The sequence below is a fragment of the Symphalangus syndactylus genome, chromosome 3, assembly GCF_028878055.3.
Source record: "Symphalangus syndactylus isolate Jambi chromosome 3, NHGRI_mSymSyn1-v2.1_pri, whole genome shotgun sequence".
Lineage (NCBI taxonomy): Eukaryota > Metazoa > Chordata > Mammalia > Primates > Hylobatidae > Symphalangus > Symphalangus syndactylus.
The window spans coordinates 140,317,788-140,343,391 of NC_072425.2; the positions used below are offsets into that span (position 1 = coordinate 140,317,788).

Genomic DNA, 25,604 nt, shown 5'->3' on the forward strand with positions numbered 1-25,604 from the left:
AGGTATGGCAACAGATGGACCTCTTTTCCTGATGTGGAAACTAAGGCTCAGGAAGGCTGGGCTTGCCTAAGGTCCCCAGGTGGATCGATAGGAACAGAAACAAGCATTTTAGGCAGCACCAGGCAGTGTATGAAGCACTTTCGCTGATACTGTCTCATTGTGAATGGCTATAATGATCATTCCAGCTAGCTTCATTTCATAGATGAAGAAACTAAACCTCAGGGATGAGTAACTTGCTGGAGACCAGGTAGCAGTAAATGGCTATGGTGACGCCAATGGTTGTACTGCAGTTCCATGTGGGCATTAACCACCTGAAGTTAGTGTAGACCCCACAAGGTGAAGGCGTCGTTCTCAACAAGATTGTCCCCACTTGATGTCAGCTGCAAATGGGGTCCCCAGGCACTCACATTTCTGACCAATTGGCTTCAAAGCTGGGGGGCCCTACAATGCCCTTCGGGTTTGATAATTTGCTAGAATGACTCACAGAACTCGGGAAAGTGCTGTTCTTATGATTATACTTTTATTCTAAAGGATACAAATCAGGACCAACTAAATGAAGAGATGCATAGGGAGATGGTGGGCCTCAAACGCAGAGCTTCTGTGTCCTCTCTCTGTGGACCAGGGTGCATCACCCTCTTGGCATATTGGTGTGTTCACCAACGAAGAAGCTCAATGAGCTTCAATGTCTAGGGTTCTTTATTGGAGTTTCACTTTGTAGACATAATTGATAACTCAATCTCCAGCCCCCTCCCTTTTCTGGGCTCAAAGCCCCAACCCTCTAATTTCATGGTTGGTCTTTCTGATAACCAGCCTCCATCCTGAGCCATTTCGTTATCTCACACTTCTGGCCTCAGGCAATCCTCCCACCTCAGCCTCTGGAGCAGCTGGGATTACAGATGCCAGCCACAGCACCTGGCCTGAGCAATCGCATCATAAACTCAGGTGTGATTCAAGGAGCTCATGAATAACAAAGCCACTCCTATCACTTGGGAAAGTTCAAGGGTTTTCGAAGTTCAGCTCTAAACCTGGGTTAAAGACTAGACAAATTCTTTATCATACAATAGTAGCAGAGCCAGGCAAGTCTGTGTCTGCAGAATCCAGCAAAGTGACTTCCCCTGTGCCCAACAATGTACTCCAAACACTTGGCTCCCACCTGGCTTTCTGACTATGAGTTTAGGAGAAAGTGAGAAATTGTGATGTATTCTGACCTCTGGAAGTCTTGGAGAGAGGTGTCAGATAGTTCAAAACCACATCCTGTCCTTCTGTTTTACCCACCTGAAAACCAGACCAAAGCCACAGCCCTATTTCCACATTTCTAAGGTAATGAAGCCTAAAGCAGAAAGGATGCTGGCAGCAAATGTGCTGTTCTTCCACCTTAGCAAAGAGCTTGTCATCAGGACAGCCCAGGGCTTCTGAAAGCAAGCCATGCAGGAGGTGCTAGCACAGACTTTGATTGCAGAGGTCTGCTGTTGGGAGCAAGCCCCCCAAAATCTGGCCATAAACTGGCCCGAAAACTGGCCATAAATAAAATATCTGCAGCACTGTAACGTGTCTATAATGGCCCTAATGCCCAAGCTGGAAGGTTGTGGGTTTACGGGAATGACGGCAAGGAACACGTGGCCCGCCCAGGGCGGAAAACCACTTAAAGGCATTCTTACGCCACAAACAAAAGCCTGAGCGATCTGTGTCTTAAGGGCATGTTCCTGCTGAAGTTAACTAGCCTAACCTATTCAATTAACTTGCCCCATCCCTTCGTTTCCCTTAAGGGATACTTTTAGTTAATTTAATATCTATAGAAACAATGCTAATGACTGGTTTGCTGTTAATAAATACGTGGGTAAAGGTCTGTTTGGGGCTCTCAGCTCTGAAGGCTGTGAGACCCCTGATTTCCCACTTCACACCTCTGTATTTCTGTGTGTGTGTCTTTAACTCCTCTAGGGCCGCTGGGTTAGGGTCTCCCCGACCGAGCTGGTCTCAGCAGTCTGCATTTAGCTTTAATCTGCATTTTAAACAAAAATCCTCCATCCCACACATCCCTCTGCCCTAGGAAGCCATGTCACAAAACTTGCAAAGCAAAATCGAGTGGTTGATGAGGAATGATTTTAAAGGAATAAAAGAATAAAATCTTGGGCATGCAGGCTACAAAAGGAGAGTATATCCACTTCAATTATTGGTGCAAGGCCTTGCAGTGATGAGCAGGAAAGGGTATGTGCCATCTAAATGCCTACCACAGTGCATTGAGCCCTCACAATTTTATGAAGTATGCCCTACTATCCTACTTTTTATTTTATTTTTGAGACAGGGTCTCACTCTGTCACCCAGGCTGTAGCGCAGTGGCACAATCCCAGTTCACTGCAGCCTCCACCTCCTGGGGTCAGGTGATCTTCCCACCTCAGCCTCCTGAGTAGCTGGGACCACAGGTGCACACCTCCACGCCTGGCTAATTTTTGTATGTTTCACCATGTTGGCCAGGCTGGTCTCAAACTCCTGGGATCAAGCAATCTGCCCACCTTCGCTTCCCAAAGTGCTGGTGTTACTGGAAAGGGGTCACAATCCAGACCCCAAGAGAGGGTTCTTGGATTTTCCACAAGAAGGAATTCCAAGCAAATCCATAGAGTAAAGTGAAAGCAAGTTTATTAGGGAAGTAAAGGAATAAAGAGTGGCTACTCCACAGGCAGAGCAACGGCTGGGGTTGCTCAGCTGCTTGGACTTATTGTTACTTCTTGATTGTATGCTGAACAAGGGGTGGATTATTCATAAGTTTTCTGGGAAAGGGGTGGGCAATTCCCGGAACTGAGTGTTCCTCCTCTTTTTAGACTACATAGGGTAACTTCCTGACGTTGCCATGGCATCTATAAACTGTCACGGCATTGGTAGGAGTGTCTTTTAGCATGCTAGTGAATGATCATTAGCATATAATGAGCAGTGAGGATGAGCAGAGGTCACTCTTGTGGCCATCTTGGTTTTGGTGGGTTTTGAGTGGCTTCTTTACTGCAACCTGTTTTCTTAATATGAACAAGGTCTTTATGACCTATGTTTTGTGCCAACCTCCTATCTCATCCTGTGACTAAGAATGCCTAATCTCCTGGGAATGCAGCCTAGTAGGTCTCAGCCCTGTTTTATCCAGCCCTTATTCAAGATGGAGTCGCTCTGGTTCGAATACCTCTGACAGTGGGATTACAGGCATGAACCACCACACTTAGTCCCTACTTTAATAAATAAATTTAGGCTCTGAGAGTTAAAGAATTTGCCCAAAGATAAGGAATTAGGAAGAGACAAAGCTCTGATTCAAACCCAGGTTCAATTCCAAGACCCACTCTCCAAGCTGCCTCCAGTAGCCAGTAAGAGCTTGGAAAATGTTGCTGTCCTTTTTGTTTGCTTGATGTTTCATTAAATATTATTTTTGTATGATTATGTAATTAAACTGTGATCTTCAGAAAACCTGTAATTTTGAAAGCCCAGGGCAGCAGAACGAAGCTAATGAAAGGCAAGCTTCATTTACATGCATCCAGCTGGGAGATTGCTCAGGTCATTCCTCTGAACACCCTGGTGACCTTGCTTAGCTTGGTCTAAACATTAAGCCGTTTTCAGTTCTTAAACCACTGCTAATTCAGGTCCCTGGTGCAGAACAAATGCGCTATTAATGATAAAAGTCGCAGTCACATAAAAGGCTTGCTGTGGGATTGGTTATAAAAGCAGCACTCTTCCCAGCTCCAGTCTCTATTTTACCTTTGTGAATAAACGTGGTGGCCTGCGGAAGGGTGGGCAGGAAGGCCGGAGCTCACATTAGCTCAGTGCTAGTGCCACCTAGTGGCTGTCCCGGCGTCGGCCGGTCCCCGGGCACTGACTCCTACCAGGTAGGGTGGTGCTTCGGAGCTCTGCCTTCTTCAGGTCCTCAAGTAGGTTTTTTCACCATTAGTGTGAGGAGAAGAGGAGCGAGGCAATCACCTAGTTCATGTAACTGCAAAATTCCAAATAACTGTGATGACAAATTTTTGGGCTTGACAGTTTTGTTTGTTGTGACCTCATGCAGGTACAGGATAAGAAAATCCTGACTACCGCCTCCTTCAGATCTCTAGGCCCACTGATAACTGCTCCCATCCACACATGCTCAGGGCTCTCTTCTTCCACGTTTCTCCGAGGCATCCTCCATCGACACCACAGCCCAGGAGGAAAATGAGAAAGTTCAGGACTATCTCAGACCATTCACTCAACTGATCCTATCTCCTTCTTAAGATGTTTCTCAGTCACCTGCCTGGCAGAGGCCAACCAGGCATTTCCTGAGCACTATTCCTGAATAAGATGTAGGAGCATCGGGCTGGGCGCAATGGCTCACGCCTGTAATCCCAGCACTTTGGGAGGCCGAGGTGGGACGATCACAAGATCAGACGATCGAGACCATCCTGCCTAACACGGTGAAACCTCATTTCTACTAAAAATACAAAAAATTAGCCTGGTGTGGCAGCGGGCGCCTGTAGTCCCAGCTGCTGGAGAGGCTGAGGCAGGAGAATAGCGTGAACCTGGGAGGCGGAGCTTGCAGTGAGCCGAGATCGCGCCACTGCACTCCAGCCTGGGCGACAGAGCGAGACTCCGTCTCAAAAAAAAAAAAAAAAAAAAAAAAAAAAAGATGTAGGAGCATCAGCTGTGTGTCACGCCTTGAGTAAGAGCTAAAAATACAACGTTTGTAAGTCACATTTTCTAACTTTGCAAAAGGCACAGTTGATTAGGGAGACGGCCTGGTTAAGATGTAATCACAGTAGGAGACAATAAATGGTAGGTGGGGAGAGCCAGGAGAGAGGTATAATAGGGCCAGGTCAGGGTTTGGAATCAGATTCACCTGAGTTTGAATTCTGGCTCTGTCACTTACTTGTATACAGGACTTGGAGGAATTACTTGACTTCTCTGAGTGTCAGTTTCCTTATCTGTAAAATGGATATAATAATGTCTGCCTTGCTGGATTGTAGTAAGAAATAGACTCAATTATGGAAATAAATGAAGAGCAGCCCAATGCGAACAAACAGAGCTTGCTATAGCAAGGGAGTTAGCCACCATTGCTTGGTTTGCCAGAGACTCAGAGGCAGGCAGGGGAATGGAAAATCTTCACAGTGAAGAAAGGGAAAGACTTCAGGTCTGCTCTGATTGGAGACTGTTGGCACTTGGAAGCTGAAGAGGGCCCAGCATCTGGAAGCAGGGCATCTTCTGTGATTGGTTTGGGGAGCATATTTGGCATTCTCTGATGCTCAGGTGGAAGCAAGGGCAAAAACAAGAGAAGCTGCCAGTCATTGACCATGTCCTGGCCATTCTGGGCTGATTGTTGTTGGAGAGGCTGCAGTTTGTTTTCCAGGTTGGTTGCTGCAGGGGCAGCGGGTTGGAGTTTTATTGTCACATATGGCCTGGCCATTGTCTGTTGGTATAGCCAGTCTCTCAATGCATTCAAAGCTTGTCACACGGTGCATGACACACACAGATATTCAGTAAGTGGTAATCATTATTATAATTTTCTGTGATCAGAGGTGACTGTAAAATTGCAGTTAAGCCAGACCTTAGTGGAAGCCCTCTGACAGCTGTTCCTCCTGTATCAGTCAGGGTCCTGTCAGGAAAACAGAAACCATGCCCGTTATTTTAAGAGCTAATTTAACACGCCTATAATCCCAGCAATTTGGGAGACCGAGGCAGGTGGATCACCTGAGGTCAGGAATTCGAGAACAGCCTGGCCAACATGGTGAAACCCGGTCTGTACTAAAAATACAAAAAAATTAGCTGGGCGTGGTGGCGGGCGCCTGTAATCCCAGCTACTTGGGAGACTTCGGCAGGAAATTGCTTGAACCTGGGAGGCGGAGGTTGCAGTGAGCTGAGATTGAGCCATTGCACTCCAGCCTGTGTGACAAGAGTGAAACTCCATCTCAAAAAAAAAAAAATAATTTAATAGGGGACATTGGTTACAGGGATTGGGGGAACTGAAAAAGCAAAAGAGTGCTAATGCGGTAATACAGAAATAGTTACTGCAGGAAGCAGCTGCCAGTCCTAGGGCTGGAGGAACAGAGAGAAGGGATTGAGGCTGTTAAACCCTGAAGCCCAGAGGACGGGCTTCCTAGAGTGTGACCCAGATCTCTGAGGAGGGTGTCGCTGCTCAGCTGGTGCTGCTACCTCTGGAACCTGAAGCAGGGTCCTGAAGGCTGGGACCTGAACCTCCAACCACCATGAGGCTGATTCAGGAAAGTGGAAGGCCCCTCGAAACGGACAAATTGCTGCTGCCGGATGAAGAACCATTGTTGCAATGATATTGTCAGCAATAGCAAGCAAAGAGAGCCGGACGGTGCGTCTCCTGCCTCTAGCTTTCCTGTCTCCCACTAGTGTCCCTGATGGCCGTAACTAGCAAAGGAGGAATGAGCCCCAGGCTCGGCATCACAGAGCAGAGTGTACAATGGTGGGTTTGGAATGGAAAGACAACAGCTTGTTAACCAGCATACTGCCCTCCTCACTATTTACAGAACCTCAGTTCTGTTCAGGCATAAGTTGGATAAGGCATTAGGGGAACACAGGCACCCCTCTCCAGACCCAGGGATAAATCTTGATTGGTATATGCTTTTCTTCATGTCCCTAAACCTTTTTTCAAAACTGAAAAACAGGCTGTTAAAAGTAGACAGTCAGTTAACACCTGCCAGTCTCGATTGTTTCCTGCCCACTATCTACTCTTCCTTTCTCCCTTGAGTCTGGAAACACGTGGACCTGGGGGAAACCTGCAAACCTCTCTTTCCACAGTGATTGTGAGGCAGGCTCTGCTTCCTTTCCTCTTTTTTTTTTTTCTACCCAGAGCCAAGAGGCTCCTGGAGGACTTTCCAGCCTTTTCCTTAGTGGAGCCAGGGAGAGGGAGGTACAGGGGTAGGAGTTCTGTTCCACGTTAGATCTTTCCCTTCTAGACGGTTAGACTCTTCCAGGAGATTATAAGGCTGGAGATTTGGCCCATTCCATTTAGAGGAGGAAGGGCTCTGATTATGCTTTTGCCCAGAAGTAACTAGCCTGCGCCAGAGACGTACCGGGCATTGGGAAAGCCAAGATGAACCAAGCATAGTCCCTTCCCTAGAGGAGTTCATAACCAGTGGGGAGACAGACTCCAATAAATCAATACTACGTAGTGTGAGCACAAACATAAGTGCCTGGCATCATGGAATCGTTAATGCCTAATTCTGTGATAGTCTCAGACAACTTCCCAGAGAAGGTGACATTTGACTTGAGCCATGAAGTAGAAGCCTGCCAGGAGGGTGAAGGAATGAGCAAGCCCCCGAGGCAGATGCCAGCACACGTTGGCTGGCAGGTGCACAGGAGCATCTCCTTTAGGGACCTCTAAGAAGGCATGGAGGCTGCACAGAGGGCTGGACACACAGCATCAGTGGGGTGGAGTTCTGGGATGTTGAACCTGCACGGGTAGAAAGGGACCAGCTCCCAAAGAGGCTGCGATAACATGCTACAGAGACAGTGGGAAGCTGGGGAGGACTGTGACCCAGCCTGCAGTGTAGACAGCTCACTCTAGCAACTCAGTGGAGGCTGGATCTGGAAAGGGTGTTGGCAAAGTTCAAGGCAGAGAAGCTATTGAGAGGCTGTGTCCTTGATGGCTTTAAAGATGTGTGAGAGACTTGCCTGGGTTCTCCCAGCCAAAGGGATCCAAAGCAGATGAATGGAGGGGAAAGGCTGTACCTGGGCTTCTGCGTGGTGGGCCCTCCCAGCAGAGATACCGTGTCTGACCGTAAAGACCACGTTTCCAGGAATATTGAGGCTTCCAGGAAACTACTATGGCAAAAAGTGCTGGCAGGCGAGGCAGAGAAGCAGAAGATGCACATTTGGGAGCTCAGTAGATGCTGGTTTGGGTGCTGTTCCTGAGGCTCCTGATTACCGGTACAGGCTTTGGGGCTGAGAAATGACATGACCAGAGGCTGTGATTTAGGAAGGTTCACCTGGGAGCTGTGTGCAGGGAGATTCAGAGCAAGAAGGGTGTCCTGTTGTAAAATTTGTGTGCAGGCTGTGATTACAAGGATCAGATTCAGCACAGTAACACTGGAAATGGGGAGGATGGGTAAGCTTTGGAAGGGAGATGGTGGAAGCTGTGATAACTGATTTGGGAACTGGGGTGAGGGTAGGAGTCAAGATGTTCCCAAGCCTTTTGTTAATGTAAGAGGGAATAGAAATTGGGAAGGCAGGAGAAGGAGCAAGGTTAGTGCCAGCTGTTAGTATCTGAATAATGGCCTTTTTCAATTTGTATCCTCGTTGCTGGTGTCCTGTAACAAACCTAAACACAGCACTTGTGACATCAGATGAGGATATTGAAGCCATAGGGAAGAAAACCACTAAGAAATAAGGAGTAGAGGCTCTGCGGACAATTTGATTTCTGGTGGTAATTTTCATTGCAACAACAATAATAATAATACCCCTTTTTTATATTTCTGTTTGAAAATGCTCCATTAGGCTAATTTTAGTGAGTATACAGTGAAATTTATCTACTAATTTACTTCTGGTAGTGCTGTAAATTAGTCCAACACTCTTGAAAGCAATATGATAGTATGTGGCAAATCCTACTCCTAGGAATTTATCCTAAGGAAATATATATTTTTAAAGCCAAAGCTGAGAGCCCAAAGAAGTTCATTACAGTATTATCTATGCTAACAAAAATAGTGAAGATATAAAACTGCAACAGAAGGAAATGGTTTGCTAAATGATACCATGATGATTCAATGAAATACTATGAGCCTATTAAAATGCAAATTACAAATATACTGACTGGGGAGAAACAGGGAAACATATTTGATATGATAAACAGGCACGGGGGAGTGGAGCACAAAATATTTTGTACATTTTAATATAACTGTCAAAACCCACATGCATATGGATGAAGACTGAAAAGTAATTTGAAGAAATTAAAGTAGTTATTGCAGTGCACGACGTGGGCTCAGGAGTCAGGATTCTGGGCTCCAATCCCGTGGTTTACTAGCCTGTGACCTTGGGTGACGTCTTCAGCTTCTCTTGGCTTCGGCCTCATCTACAAAATGGGGTTAAAAAAATGAATGCAATTTTTTTTTTTTTTTTTTTTTTTGCGACCGAGTCTCACTCTGTCACCCAGGCTGGAGTGCAGTGGCTCAATCTCAGCTCACTGCAACCTCTGCCTCCTGGGTTCAAGAGATTTTCCTGCGTCAGCCTCCCAGGCAGCTGGGATTACAGGTACCTGCCACCACGCTCGGCTAATTTTTGTATTTTTAGTAGGGACGGGGCTTCACCGTGTTGACCAGGCTGGTCTTGAACTCCTGACCTCAGGTGATCCACCTGCCTTGGCCTCCCAAAGTGCTGGGATTACAGGTGTGAGCCACTGCACCCAGCCATTAGTGCAATTTTTAAACTTCAAGGAGTTGTGAGCATCCAAGTAAGATAATACGTATAAAACTCTTGTCTCTTGAAAATGTTCAATAAATGACACCTATTATGGGTAATTTCTGTTTGAAATATGTTATAGATAGATTACCTTGTTGCTTTAAAAAATGCATACATGAAGACCGGGCACAGTGGCTCTCACCTGTAATCCCAGCACTTTGGGAGGCTGAGGTAAGTGGATGCTTTGAACCTAGGAGTTCAAGACCAGCCTTGGCAATATAGCAAAACCCTGTCTCCACTAAAAATACAAAAATTAGCTGGGTGTGGTGGTGTGTGCCTATAGTCCCAGCTTCTTGGGAGGCTGAGGTGGGAGGATTGCTTGAGCCCAGGAGGTTGAGACTGCAGTGAGCCCTGATTACACCACTGAACTCTAGCCTGGGCAACAGAGTGAGACCCTGCCTCAAAAAAAAAAAAAAAAAAGGACAAGTAATGTATAATTATCTTTAATGGAGTTAAGTAGATCCAACAGGACATTCACAAAACATTAAGAAAGTGTTAGGTGCTGGGTTCTCTGTTTTGTCTTTGTGGTTTTGTTTCTGTTTTGTCCTTGTATTTTAACCCAATGAAATAAATGCAATGCTAAAATTTTTTTTTTTTTTACTTCATGACTTCCTCAGCCAGGACTTGGAGCTTCTTTCCCACCCTCCTATTTGAAGCACAGATTTTAATAATATAACTTCATCTACTTTCCTTCCCAAATGGTAGGTGCATCAGGGATCAGCAGACAGCTGCCAGGTGAACAGGGGAGTGCACAAGCCAGGCAGGAGTTGCCCGTGAGCCTGCCACGGGAGGACTGGATTTCTGGGCAGGCAAGGAGGCGAGACTGGCAGTCACTTCTGAGTGGTCCTCTCGGTGCTGTCACCGAACTTGAGACATATGTAATCATGATTTCATCAGAGCCTTGATAGTTGCTACTGTCTCTGTTCTCTTCTATTTATTCGGTGTGTAAGAGGGATGTTCACTGGTGCCTGTGAAGATGGTCAGAGCAAACATTAGATGTCACGTGATCATCCTATTTGTTTCTAACTTCAGAGGAAAGGAAAGCGCAGCTGGTCCCTCCTCAGTGTCATTGTTTCTCTCATCACAAAGGATTTTAAACTCCTGCCATGTGGACCCATCTCATCTTCAGCTGTACATCGCTGACTGCTTTGAGCAGAATCTTGGGATCAATACTCTGCTCTAAACATGACCCAAGAGCTCCATCTGCATCATGAATGAAGAGGCTGCTGCTTCCCAGCATCTGGTTTCTGGGAGAGCAGGGGGCCAGGTCTGCCTAGGCAGAATCTGACAGAGCTCGGGTACCTGCTGCTCATGCACATTTCAGAGAGCTGTGAAACTTAACATGCATCCAGCAGTTACACTTCTAAAATCTGCTGTTCAGAAATGCCCACGAATGTTCACAGAAATGTTCACTGGAGGGCGTTTCTTTTGTCATTCCTTTAACAACAAAAAGGGTTGAAAATAATCCAAATGTCCATAAATTGGGAGTCGCTCAAATGAATTATAGTCCAATAATAAAAATAAGTTATCCCCACGCTTATATGGAAAGATGTTCTAGATCCATAGGTTAGTTAAAAAAATCTCCTGCTTCTAATGTAAATGCCTGGAGTGAGAAGAGATTTATACTCCTGGCTCAGTGGTGATGAATTAATGAAAGGTAGTTAGAAAGTTATGCAAAGGAAGAAATAGAAGCATTATTGACACCAAGCAAAACAAAAATTGCTCAAGAAAAGAAATGAGGCTGGTCGTGGTGGTTCATGCCTGTAATCCCAACACTTTGGGAGGCCAAGGTGGGCAGATCACCTGAGGTCAGGAGTTCAAGACCAGCCTGGCTAATATGCCAAAACCTTGTCTCTACTAAAAATACAAAAATTAGCTGGGCGTGGTGGCAGGCACCTGTAGTCCCAGCTACTCGGGAGGCTGAGGCAGGAGAATCACTTGAACCCAGGAGGCGGAGGTTGCAGTGAAACGAGATCGCACCACTGCACTCTAGCCTAAACGACAGTGAGACTCCATCTCAAAAAAAAAAAAAAAATGAAATGAAATCATAGTGCCCTATATAGCTACTTGAACAATAATTACATAACCATTACGATGTGAACATTTCATTGTAATCTATCTGAGATGATAATTGTATTTTCGCTATAGAACAAACAGGAGGAGGCAGGTGTGAGAAAATGCGTGTGTTGTATCGGGAGCCATAAAAGAACCAAACACTTATTTTCCACAGTAGGACATCAAATAGAGAATCTCTAAGACTGAAAACCCAGATAAAACAGTGTCAACAGGTCATCTAGAACTGTGAAAACAAATAGCTAAAAGAACATAAAGCGAATGGCTTTGAGAGGGGGAACTGGAGACTGGGGGGACGTAGGATGGGTAACTGCTCTTTTTCATGACAAATCTTGTACAGTGATTTGACTTTTTAAGCTATAAATACCTGATACAAATTTTTGAAAGTTAATTTAAAATATAATTAAAAATATTATCAAGGTAACCTGTCCTTTTATGTATACTTACATATCACTTTATATATCAGTTATCTACAATTAATCTATAAGTCTACATAGAATAAGCTCTTTAAAATGTGTAAACATGAATATTTACATATACACGTATGTAGCGAGATGGATAAATAGATTGATAGATGATTAGAAATGCATAAGAAAAATGAGGCTGCATACACCTCTGTGCTATAAATAGTCGACAGCTTCATGGGCGAGGCTTTACTCTCCGCAGGATTCATTTCTTTTGTTTGAAATTTATACCACAATTATTTTTGTGATTGGAAAAAAATAAATTTAAATTAGAAAAAAAATTGAGATGAGAACACTCATCTCCTCACTGACATTCCCATTCACTAGAGCTTTTTTTTTTGAGGTGGAGATGGAGTCTTGCTCTGTCGCCCAGGCTGGAGTGCAGTGGCGCTATCTCAGCTCACTGCAAGCTCTGACTCCTGGGTTCACGCCATTCTCCTGCCTCAGCCTCCCGAGTAGCTGGGACTACAGGCACCCACCACCACGCCTGGCTAATTTTTTGTAGTTTTAGTAGAGACGGGGTTTCACCGTGTTAGCCAGGATGGTCTTGATCTCTTGACCTCGTGATTGGCCCACCTTGGCCTCCCAAAGTGCTGGGATTACAGGTGTGAGCCACTGCGCCCGGCCCACTAGAGCCTTTTTATCTATCTGAGATAACGGATGACCCAAGCAATCTCGGATGTCTTCCCAGTTTCTTCATGTTCACTGTCCCAGAGAGAAAAAGGACACAAGAGGCTGGACGTGGTGGCTCACACCTGTAATCCCAGTACTTTGGGAGGCTGTGGCGGGTGGATCACCTGTGGTCAGGAGATCTAGACCAGCCTGGTCAACATGGTGAAACCCCGTCTCTACTAAAAATACAAAAAGGCTGGGTGTGGTGGTGGGCACCTGTAATCCCAGCTACTCAGGAGGCTGAGGCAGGAGATCGCTTGAACCCGGGGAGGCAGAGGTTGTAGTGAGCCGGGATAGTGCCACTGCACTCCAAGCCTGGACGACAAAGTGAGACTCCATCAGAAAGAAAAGAAAGAAAGAGAGAGAGAGAGAGAAAGAAAGAAAACAGAAGAAAGGGAGAGGCATCTTATCCCACTCCCCACCTCGCCCACCCACATCCTCAAGCCTAGTACACATCCAGGGTGTCACACACAGAGTTCTTCGATTGACCCCATTTGGATCAGAGCCTAATTCTGATTTGACCTCGAGAATATGGGTTTCTATTTTTCATCTCCAGCTCACTCAGTAAAACATTTTGAAGGGTACTTCACAAATGTTTTCTGAATTGAGTTGTTCTCATTAAAATGCAAATTGGGGGAAGGGAGGAAGAGACTTGTTAAAGGATAGAAAATTACGGCTGGATAGGAGGAATAAGTTCTAGTATTCTATAGCACTGTGGGATGACTATAGTTAGCCATAATTTATAGTTTCAAATAGCTAGGAGGAGGATACTGAATGTTCCCCACAGAAAGAAATTATAAGTGTTTGAGATGATGGATATGCTAATTACCCTGATGTGATCACTGTATATGTAATGAACCATCACTATATACTCCAAGAATATGTACAATTATTATTTGTCAATTAAAAAATAAAATAATGCAAAGTGGTCTTGGGAATAGTAGCTCATTGAGTCTTAGTTATTTACATCTAAATGCCAATTATTTTATAGTTAAAAAATTGTAACAGTGGATTTTATTAAGGGAAAGAATTGGAACCTGAGGGCTCCAGGACCAACTGGAGGCAGAGGAGGAGGCTTATGGGTGTTTAAGAAAGAAATTAGATGCTGAAAGGTGGGTCAAAAACACACTGAAAATAAATGTCATTTTGTCTAGGACTGCCATTTTTCTTATCTTCTGGTAAGGAGTAGACTGTCTTAAACATACAACTTCCTGACTAATTTAAAAGCTCTCCAAGTCCAGTGAAGCATTTCCAGGCCATAGTTGTACCTCTATTGAAGCATTGTATGGAATAATACCATTATGATGGCTTTATAATGTATAGAATTTCTCGGCCGGCCGTGGTGGCTCAAACATGTAATCCTATCACTTTGGGAGGCCGAGGCAGTTGGAGACCAGCCTGGGCAACATGGCAAAACCCCGTCTCTACTGAAAACACAAAAATTAGCCAGGCATGATGGCGTGCACCTGTAGTCCTAGCTACTCAGGAGGTTGAGATGGGAGGATTGCTTGAGCCAGGAGGCTGAGGTTGCCAAAATTGTGCCACTGCACTCCAGCATGGGTGACAGAGTGAGACCTTGTCTCAAAGAAAAACACACACACACACACACACACACACACACACACACACACACACACACACACACAATTTCTAATCACAGAGGTTCCACAGCTACTGCTTGCCAATCAGGTGAGATATTTTTATTTCCAAAAGAATTACATTACTTTGTAACCACCACAGTAATACTCGATCTATTTGATCTATGCAAGAATCATCCATGGATGTGAAAATCATGGGGAGAATGATTTGGGAGAACAGGCTATTCACACAATATCAAAGTATCACATCACAAATCACTTACTAAGTACTGAAAGAGAAAAAGAGACATAAAACGGGTAAGTCCAGCAGACACTCTCCTAACCAAGTGAGCCAACTTAACCCTACCAATAATGGGATAAGCTTTTGCCTCCTGGTGTGATCCACAAAAAGAACACACCACTGCATATATAGTATTCCTGTCAAAAATGTATGACCAGTGGGTGTGGTGGCTTATGCTTGTAATCCCAGCACTTTGGGAGGCTGAGGCAGGTAGATTGCTTGAGGCCAGAAGTTTGAGACCAGCCTGGGCAATATCACAAGACCCCCATCCCTAAAAATAATTTTTTAAAAAATTAGCTGGATATTGTGGTGCATGCCTATATTCCCAGCTACTGGGGAGGCTGAGGTGGGAGGATCACTTGAGCCCAGGAGTTTGAGGCTGCAGTGAGCTATGGTAGCACCACTGCACTACAGCTTGGGTGACAGCAAGACCCCATCTCAAAAAAAAAAAAAAAAAAAGTGTGACTTGAATGCATCATGAGGAAACAGTTAGCCAAATCCAAATTGACAGACATTGTGCAAAACAGGTAGTTCAAGTCCTTCCAAAATACCAGTGTCGGCCAGGCGCAGTGGCTCACGTTGTAATTCCAGCACTTTGGGAGGCCAAGGCGGGCAGATGACCTGAGGTCAGGGGTTTGAGACTGACCTGGCCAGCATGGCAAAACCCTGACTCTACTAAAAATACAAAAATTAGCCAGGTCTGGTGGTTCACACCTGTGGTCCCAGCTACTTCTGAGGCTGAGGTGGGAGAATCCCATGAACCGGGAGGAGGAGGTTGCAGTAAGCTGGGATCGTGCCTCTGCACTGCAGCCTGGGTGACAGAGCGAGACTCTGTCTCAAAAAAAAAAAAAAAGCCAATAACAAAATACCATGTCATTTTTATTTTATGTTTATTTATTTAAGAGAAAGTCTCACTCTGTCACCCAGGCTGAAGTGTATTAGTGAGGTCTTGGCTCACTGCAACCTCCACCTCCCAGGCTCAAGCAATCCTCCCACCTCAGCCTCCAGAGTAGCTGAGATCACAGGCTTGAGCCACCATGCCTTGCTAGTTTTTGTATGTTTTTATAGAGATGGGGTTTTGCTGTGTTGACCAGGCTGCGTTCCAACTCCTGGGCTCAAGTGATCCACCCACCTCGGCCTCCCAAAGTGCTGGGATTACAGGCATGAGCCACCATGCTCGGCCCATGACAGATTTTTTAAAAGGCTGAAGAACTTTCCAGAGTAAGAAATACTAAAGAGAGGAGGGTGAATCACGAGGTCAGGAGTTCAAGACCAGCCTGGACAACATGGGGAAACCCCATCTCTACAAAAATATAAAAATTAGCTGGGCATGGTGGCAGGTGTTTGTAATCCCAGCTACTTGGGAGGCTGAAGCAAGAGAATTGCTTGAACCCAGGAGGCGGAGGTTGCAGTGAGCCGAGATCGCACTACTGCACTCCAGCCTGGGTGACAGATCAAGACTCTGTCTCAAAAAAAAAAAAAAAAAAAAAAAGAAAAAGAAGAAAGAAATACTAAAGAGACATGGCCACTAAATACAATGTGTGAATCTAGACTGGATTCTGGATTTAAAAAGACAGAAAGATAAAATGCTTTCTTACATTATTAGGACAATTGGAAAACTTGAATACAGATTATGTTGAATAATAGCATTTTATCAATGTAAATCTCCTAACAGTGATCATTTTAATATGGTTGCATAGGAGACTGTCCTTGGGTCTCAGGTGATAGTTGTTTAAATATTTCTGTCGAAAATGTGTAATATGAATATATTATCCATCATGTTTAAAACAATAAAGAAGTTATGTAGAGTAAAAAGTGTTCATTCATTCACTGTGACTTCCACAATGATATAGTGAGTGCCTATTATGTGCCAAGTACTGCTGTAGGCACTGAGGATACAATTGGGAAATGTACTAGGTGCCTGCCTCATCAACCTGCCATTCTTCTGGCGAGGAGGAAGAAGTACCTAGCCATAGTGAGTCATGTGGCAGGCTACTCAGATTCCCCGTTCAGGACCAAGGCACTTATTCCCTCTGATTTCTGGCTTACATCTCCATCCTTCTCTAGGAATTGCTCGTGGCTTCAAGGGACTGCCTGGCCCAAAGTTACCTCTTCCTCACTGGAGACAGCCCCCATCTAGTGACCCATCTATATGGAGCTACAGAAGCCCAAGTCACCATCCCAGTTTGGGATAACTCTGAAGGGCCTTCCCAGCTCCAGGTTCAATGTGGCTTCGATTGCAACACAGCATGTTCAGCTTCTCCCTTGCCCAGTTCCGCTTCCCTCACTCCCTTACAGGTGTTTCTCAGAACGTGCCCCATAACCCTTCTGCATTCAAATCTCCCTCTGGAGTTTGTTTCTTGGGGAACTTGACCTAAGATGTTAACCAAATTTCTGTGCAACACAGTGAGCATGAAAATACAAACATGGGATGCAAGAGGACCAGGTGGATGCACTCTGGATAATCTCAGGTTGAAGCTCTGGGCACAATCTGGTGACAAGAAACCACATGCCCAGAAACAAAACAGAAAATATTGTTGCTCCAGTTATAATCTAATACTGTGCCTCTTTCCAGCCTCTACAAAGTATTTAGATTGAATTTTTTTTTTTTTTTTTTTTTTGGAGACAGTGTCTTTATTGCTTTGGCTGAGTGCACTGGCATGTTCACAGCTCATTGCAGCGCTGAGCTCCTGGGCTCGGCTGATTCTCCCATCTCAGTCTCCACAGTAGTTTGGACTACAGGTGTGTGCCACCACGCCAGGCTAATTTTTTATTTTTTGTAGGGATGGAGATCTTCTTATGGTGCCCAGATTGGTCTCAAATTCCTGTACTCAAGCAATCCTCCCACCCCGGACTCCAAAAGTGCTGGGATTACAGGTGTGAGCCACTGTGCCCAGCCTCGATTGAAAATTATTGACTAAAGTCATTGGGCTGTCCTTGGACTTCACTTTTAAAATTTTTTGCTTGGTTGGAAAGAGAAGGCCAGAGGCAAATTCCCAGATTCCAGCCCAAGTGGGGAAAAAAGGCAAGCTATTTCCTGCTCATCCTCCCTCCCCCAACCTCTCCTCCTCCTCCTCTTACTATTTTTTAACTAAGAGGACAAAGCAGGCCAGCCTCGGCAAGAGGTTATTGATAATGGCTCTGGGAAAATACCACCCACCTCCTTCATTCCATTTATGACTTTACATCTGATAAAAGGCAACTATATGAGAGCTGGAACAGGGCTAGTGCTGAGTTCTGGCGACTCTCACTCTCGCCATCTCCATAATGACCACACCTGGGTCACTAGAGAGAAATTGGAGAGGCACTCGTAGAGAAAGACATTGCTCTCATTGTATATGGTTATTAGGCCTCATTATGGTCATGGGCAGAAGAAAACAATGGGGCTAAGAATTGTGTGGTAGTTTGATCCTCCGTGTAATAGTCTTGCTAGGTTCATTGCCTCTTGATATCCTATTCACTCAACTTGGTGGAAGGAAGCTACTAGATTTGCTGCCTCATCTTGATTCCCAATCCCCTGGTGCACTCTCCTTCAGCATTGATGTGGCAATTGTTTTAGACATTGGCAATTACCTTTTCTTTTCTTTCTTTTTTCTTTTTCTTTTTAGATAGGGTCTCGATCTGTTGACCAGGCTGGAGTGCAGCGGTGCAGTCACAGCTCACTGCAGCCTCGACCCCTAGGGCTCAAGCAATTTCCCACCTCAGCCTCCTGAGTAGCTAGGATTACAGGCACAAGACACTAGGCTAATTTTTGTTTCTTTCTTGTAGAGATGGGCATCTCACTATGTTGACCAGGCTGGTCTTGAAGTCTTGGGCTCAAGCGATCTACCCGCCTTGGCCTCCCAAGTAGCTGGGACTACAAGCGTGCATCACCAAACCCAGCTAATATGTTTTAGTTTTAATTTTAGTAGAGTTGTAATATTGCTATGTTGCCAGGCTGGTCTCAAACCCCTGGGCTCAAGTGACCTTCCCTTCTTGGCCTCCCAAACTACTGGGATTACAGAAATGAGCCACTGGGCCTGGCCTGCCTTTTTGATACATACCTGAGGAAAAGGACAAAGGCATTTTAATTCAGTACATTTAGAAAAAAATTAAGGCCTCCCCAAAGGCAAAATTATTATCTATCACCTAAGGTGGGCAATGGGCTGGGATTTTCTATTAGACGAGGGTGGTAACTTGGGAACTTACCCGGAAGCCAGGCCTGGTTTTATCAGCAACAGATTCAAATTTCCTGGGCAACGCATTTGAGTACTCCTGGAGTCCGTTTTCTTTTCTGTAGCATGAGCAAAGAGTCTCTGAACCTTCTGGTCACAAGATGATATGAGATTAAATGAGATCGTTTTAGAAAGAACAGTTCCATAGAAAACACAGGGCACACTGCGCCTCACTATGGTGTCAGGCACCAGGGCCCCAGCCTTAGATCCATGGGAGGAGACCTGACTTCCTGCCATCCTTCTCAAGGGTGGCATCCAGGCTGGCTCAGTTCCTTCTATCAGGGTGGCTTAATAGTTGTCCTGGCTGTTTTCATTTCAGCAGGATAGGAAAATAATGTAGTGGGATTATCCAAAAATCTGGATATGACTACAATTCTCCTTATTTGGCTTTTCTTTTCTTCTTTTTTTTTTTTTTTTTTTTTTTTTTTTTTTTTTTTTTTTTTTTGATACAGGGTCTCACTCTGTTGCCTGGGCTGGAGTGCAGTGTCACAATCACAACCCACTGCAGCCTTGACCTCCGAGGCTCAAGTGATCCTCCCATCTCAGCCTCCTGAGTAGCTGGGACCACAGGTGTGTGCCACCATGCCCGCCTAATTTTTTAATTTTTTTGTAGAGATGGGGTCTCCCCTATGTTGCCCAGGCTGGTCTCAAACTCTTGGGTTTATTTGATATTTTTAAAGGATATTTAGAGTCACAAGAGAGAGTTATCTTTTTTTATAGACCAGTCTTCTTGCAAGATAAGGGACATGAGAAAAATCCCACTCTCACACAACTTCTGATCACAACTTTCATGTGGGACCTGGAGATTTCTGTCTTACTGCACTGTTATGAAGACGAGGTAAGAATATGTAAAGTGCTCATAGCAGTGCCTGACCAGGGAGTACTCCATGAAGGTCAGCTCTATGAGAAGCAGATTCACACAGAATAGGCCCACCCCTAACATCGTGGCCTGAGACAAGACTACATCTGGAAGCCCACTTACCTCTGAATATTTAAAGTTCTGAATTGGAAAACAAATTGTTCATTAAATATGTTCTATTCTTCTACTTTAACACATAGATCTGTATAATGACCTGGAAGGCCCAGTTTAGAATGAGAATTATTGGACCCCTTGGAGTTGTGTGTCAGAACATGGGGCGTGGCCAGGCGTGGTGGCTCACTCCTGTAATCCCAGCACTTTGGGAGGCTGAGACAGGTGGATCACTTGAGGCCAGGACTTCACGACCAACCTGGCCAACATGGTGAAACCCTGTCTCTACTAGAAATACAAAAATTAGTCAGACGTGGTGGCACACACCTGTAATTACAGCTACTTGGGAGGCTGAGGCATGAGAATCACTTGAGCCGATGAGGCAGAAGTTGCAGAGAGTTGAGACTGCACCACTGCACTCCAGCCTGGGTGACAGCGAGACTCTGTCTTAAAAAAAAAAACAAAAAAAAACAACATGGGTTGTGGGGAGAGTTGGCTTTTGGCTCCTTATGCCCCAGCCTGCAGCCTTCTCCCTTCCCTTTTCACTTCTGACTCTGACCTGCCTGCGAGGGTGGTGTAGCCACACATTGGAGCTCCATCCTACTCCCTGCAGTCACCCCTGGGCCCCCTCTTGGTTCCATCAGTGCACAGCTGGGGTGCAGTGCCACTCTCCGGAGATGGGCTTAAGAAAGGAGCCTGTGGCGGCCCTAGAAGCAGGTTTGGGGCTATTTGCATAGAGAATACTGGGAGTAGGGGTACCTGGCATGGGATTCAGCTGGTCATGGCTTCTTGGCCCACGGACTTCTCTCCCCATGGGAGCCAGATGGGAAGCCAGAGTGTGGGCTCCCTTGGAGTATGGGGCACAGGATGGGAACCCCTCCTTGACTGGGTCTAAGGGCTGTACCGGCTGATGTTAGAGCATTTTCATTGTAGGAGCTAGACTGCCTGGTTTCTGCACTTTATGGAGTGGTGAAACCAGAATTTAACTGGGTAATTTACCTAAAACCTCTGTGCCAAAATTTCCTCATCTATAAAATAGGGATGATGGTAGGAGTACTTACCCCATAAGGTTGTTATGAGGATTAAATGAGTGAATATCTGTAAAAGCACTTTGAAATGTGCTTTGCATACAGAGCGTGCTATAGGTATTCATGTCCACAGCTCCTTCTTTTAAAAAACCAATTCTTGACCTAGTCTAAGCATAATAGTCAATGTCTCATTCCTGCTTCTGCTTGCAGAAAGGAAGACAGGAAGCAAACAAACAGTGATTTCACACAATGCTTCTAAAATTGCCATCTAAGGTGGGAATTTAGTTAGTTAATTTTCTTCTTTTTTTTTTTCTTTTCAGTGTTTGGAAAGAGACTACACTGCCCAAAAGGCATTCTGGTGTATCTAAATAGGAAACCCCATAGAGAGGGGTGAGAGCACTTGTATGTATGGTGGCAGGAAGTAGATGGTGCAGTATTTTCTCAAGATCATTAAGCACACAAGAGGGTCCCATCTGTTAGGGACACATCAAAGTTTTGTCCAGTTTGAAGGCAGAGGATGAGATGGAATGATTTTTTGTTAAATTATGGTTTTTTTAAAAAATCACATAATGTAAAATTTACCACATTACCATTTTTAAGTGTATAGTTCCGAAGTGTTCAGTGTATTTACATTGTTGTACAACCAATCTCCAAGACTTTTTCATCTTGTAAAACTGAAACTGTGTATCTATTAAACTTTACACAACTCCCCTGCCTTAGTCCATTTGTGTTGCTATAAGGGAATACCTGAGACTGGGTAATTTATAAAGAAAAGAGCTTTATTTGGCTCATGATTCTGTAGGCTGTACAAGAAGTATGGCACTGGCATCTGCTTAGCTTCTGGTGAGGGCTTCAGGGAGCTTCCACTCACGGTGGAAGGCGAAGGGGAGCAGGCATCACTTGGCAAGAGAGAAGGAAACAGAGGGGAGAAAGGTGCCAGGCTCATTTCAACGTCAGTTCTCAAGAAAACTAATTGAGAGAGAACTCACAAATTATCACAAGGACAGCACCAAGCCATTCATGAGGGATCCACTCCCATGACCCAAACGCTTCTCACCAGACCCCACCTCCCACATTGGGCATCAAATGTCAACATGAGGTTTGGAAGGGACAAACATCCAAACCACATCATCTCCCTTCCCCGCTCTCTCCAGCTACTGGCAACTACCATTCTACTTTCTGTGTTTGTGAATTGAGGTACTTTAGATTCCTCATATAAGTGGAATCATACAGTATTTGTTCTTCCATGACTGGCTTATTTCACTTAGCATAATGTCTTCAAGGTTTACCCATGTTGTAGCATATGACATGAAATGATTTTCCAAGTGTCTTTCCAGCTTGGAGTTGGTAACTTGAAAGCTCTAGATGATGGAGAAGTGAAAGAGATGGAAATAGACAAGTCAGCATCAGAACCCAGCATCTGAGATGGATCCAAAGAGTTTGCTTTCCTCTTGGGAGCAGAGCCCCTCACCTTAATGGCCATGTGCTTGTGATCTGATGACAACTGCATTGTTAGATAATGAATCATTTTTTAATAGTTTCTCAGATTTATCTGGGCAAGTTGGCAAGGAAAATGTAGAACTACGGATATTTTTTAAATTAAAAAATTATTTTTATTTTTGTAGGGATGGGATCTTGTTATATTGTCCAGCCTGGTCTCAAACTCCTAGCCTCAAGTGATCCTCTCACCTCAGCCTCCCAAAGTATTGGGATTATAGGCATCAGCCACTACACCAAGCCAGAACTATAGGGTATAAATTTGATATAAAAATAGTTCTACTGACATTTAAATTATTCTCAATCTCCTATTAGGCTAGAGAAGGCTGTTGTCAAATTCAGAAAATTTCAAATGAACGTTGAGTCCCATGGCAGTACTTGAAATAATCATAAACCTTCAAATCATAATTTGCTTGAAATGTTTTGGTCAGTCCCTCTTACTTAAAGTTTTCCTTGATCCCTGCCTTCACAGAGATCTGTCCTCAGATGCCTTGTCTTAGTAAACTTTTAATTAGTGTGTCTGTTGTTTTCCTAAATGGATTAAAAGGGCAGGAAGCATATATTATACTTATTTTATCTTTCTCCATGTTTTTTGTTGAATGAATGAATGAATAATGAATTCAAATTGTGAAATGTCTTAACATTACAGTTGTATAATACTGCTCTGCTAATAGAATAGAAATGATCCATTTTGATGATTTGGAATTTTCCTTGAGGTCATTGTTCATAAACTTACTAATAAATGTTAGAATCCCAGAAAGCTTACTTAAGAAGGACCTATTGAAGATAATGGAAAATGCCATCATTCAAGAAGGAAATAGGAACATAAATCTCATTTTATTTTATTTTATTTTATTTTTATTTTATTTATTTATTTATTTATTTATTTATTTATTTTTTTTTTTTTTTGAGACTGATTCTTGCTCTGTCCCCCAGGCTGGAGTGCAGAGGGGTGATCTTGGCTCACTGCTGCAAGCTCCGCCTCCCAGGTTAACACTATTCTCCTGCCTCAGCCTCCCGAGTAGCTGGGACTACAGGCACCTGCCACCAGACCCGGCTAATTTTTTTTTTTTTTTTTTTTTTGTATTTTTAGTAGAGACGGGGTTTCACCGTGTTAACCAGGATGGTCTCGATCTCCTGACCTTGTGATCCATCCGCCTCGGTCTCCCAATGTAGGGAAAAGAAAGAGAGATCAGACTGTTACTGTGACTATGTAGAAAGGGAAGACATAAGAGACTCCATTTTGAAAAAGACCTGTACTTTAAACAATTGCTTTGCTGAGATGTTGTTAATTTGTAGCTTTGTCCCAGCCACTTTGCCCCAACCACTTTGACCCAACCTGGAGCTCACAAAAACATGTGTTGTATGAAATCAAGGTTTAAGGGATCTAGGGCTGTGCAGGACGTGCCTTGTTAACAAAATGTTTACAAGCAGTATACTTGGTAAAAGTCATCGCCATTCTCTAGTCTCAATAAACCAGGGGCACAATGCACTGTGGAAAGCCGCAGGGACCTCTGCCCTGGAAAGCGGGGTATTGTCCAAGGTTTCTCCCCATGTGATAGTCTGAAATATGGCCTCGTGGGATGAGAAAGACCTGACCGTCCCCCAGCCCGACACTAAAGGGTCTGTGCTGAGGTGGGTTAGTAAAAGAGGAAAGCCTCTTGCAGCTGAGAGAGAGGAAGGCCACTGTCTCCTGCCTGTCCCTGGGAACTGAATGTCTCAGTATAAAACCCAATTGTACATTTGTTCAATTCTGAGATGAGAGAAAAACTGCCCTATGGTGGGAGGCGAGATATGTTTGCAGCAAGGCTGCCTTGTTATTCTTTACTCTGCTGAGATGTTTGGGTGGAAAGAAACATAAATCTGGCTTACGTGCACGTCCAGTCATAGTACCTTCCCTTGAACTTAATTATGACGTAGATTCTATTGCTCACGTTTGTTGCTGACCTTCTCCTTATTATCACCCTGCCCTCCTACTACGTTCCTTTTTGCTGAAATAATGAAGATAATAATCAATAAAAACAGAGAACTCAGAGACCGGTGCCAGTGCAGGTCCTTGGTATGCTGAGCGCCGTTCCCCTGGGCCCACTGTTGTTTCTCTATACTTTGTCTCTGTGTCTTATTTCTTTTCTCAGTCTCTCATCCCACCCTACTAGAAATACCCACAGGTGTGGAGGGGCAGGTCACCCCTTCACCCAAAGTGCTGGGATTACAGGCATGAGCCACCGCGCCTGGCCAAATCTCATTTATTTTTATAATAATCTGTTCATCCATACGTTTTCTCACAGCATCATTTACTCAACCAATATTTACATAGCACCTATTATTATGCCATTGTGCCCTAGCATATAATGGGGTTGCAGAGATGAATGGGACATTAACTGTTAAGTCTACAATCTCAGCCTTCTAGGAGATCAGACATGATAAAAATTGATATGATACAATGAACATAAAAATACAGGTGGCATAAGAAAGATATAAATATTTTCTCTAAGTGCAGAAGAAGAAAAGTTGACTCCCAACAGTGGACATTGTGGTAGGGGGATCAGAAAAGCTTTATGAAAGAGCTGGCGTAAGTTAGAATGGCTATTATTAAAAAGTCAGGAAACAACAGATGCTGGCAAGGCTGTGGAGAAATAGGAACACTTTTACACTGCTGTTGGGAGTGTAAATTAGTTCAACCATTGTTAAAGACTTCCTCAAGGATCTAGAACCAGAAATACCATTTGACCCAGCAATCCCATTGCTGGGTATATATCCAAAAGATTATAAATCATTCTACTATAAAGACACATGCACACGTATGTTTATTGCAGCACTATTTACAATAGCAAAGACTTGGAACCAACCCAAATGCCCATCAATGATAGACTGGATAAAGAAAATGTGGCACATATATACCATGGAATACTATACAGCCATAAAAAAGAATGAGTTCATGTCCTTTGCAGGGACGTGGATGAAGCTGGAAGGCATCATTCTCAGCAAACTAACACAGGAACAGAAAACCAAACACGGCATATTCTCACTCATAAGTGGGCATTGAACCATGGGAACACATGGACACAGGGAGGGGAACATTAAACATCGGGGCCTGTTGGTGTGTAGGGGACAAGGGGAGAGAGAGCATTGAGACAAATACCTAATGCATGCAGCGCTTAAAACCTAGATGACAGGTTGATAGGGGCAGCAAACCACCATGGTACGTGTATACCTATGTAACAAACCTGCACATTCTCCACATCTATTCCAAAACTTAAAAAAAAAAAAAGCTGGCATGGAAGAGGGCTTCTAGGCTAACACGTGGGTAAGCAGTACATGGCAAGGGCTCCAGCCAAGGGAACATTGTTCTCTAACAAATCTCTAGCCAAAGCCCATGGGCTGAGACTGG

The 25,604-nt window shown here is 44.4% G+C and overlaps 1 long non-coding RNA gene across 1 annotated transcript in view; it reads right to left on the bottom strand.

The window, feature by feature from the left end:
* Positions 1-10,040: 10,040 nt before the first annotated feature.
* LOC129479805 (uncharacterized) overlaps positions 10,041-25,604 on the bottom strand; it is a 39,872-nt gene continuing 24,308 nt past the window's right edge. Inside the window, exon 3 of the long non-coding RNA XR_008656801.2 lies at positions 10,041-10,385. This is a non-coding gene — a long non-coding RNA (uncharacterized lncRNA). The remainder of the gene's footprint in view (positions 10,386-25,604) is intronic.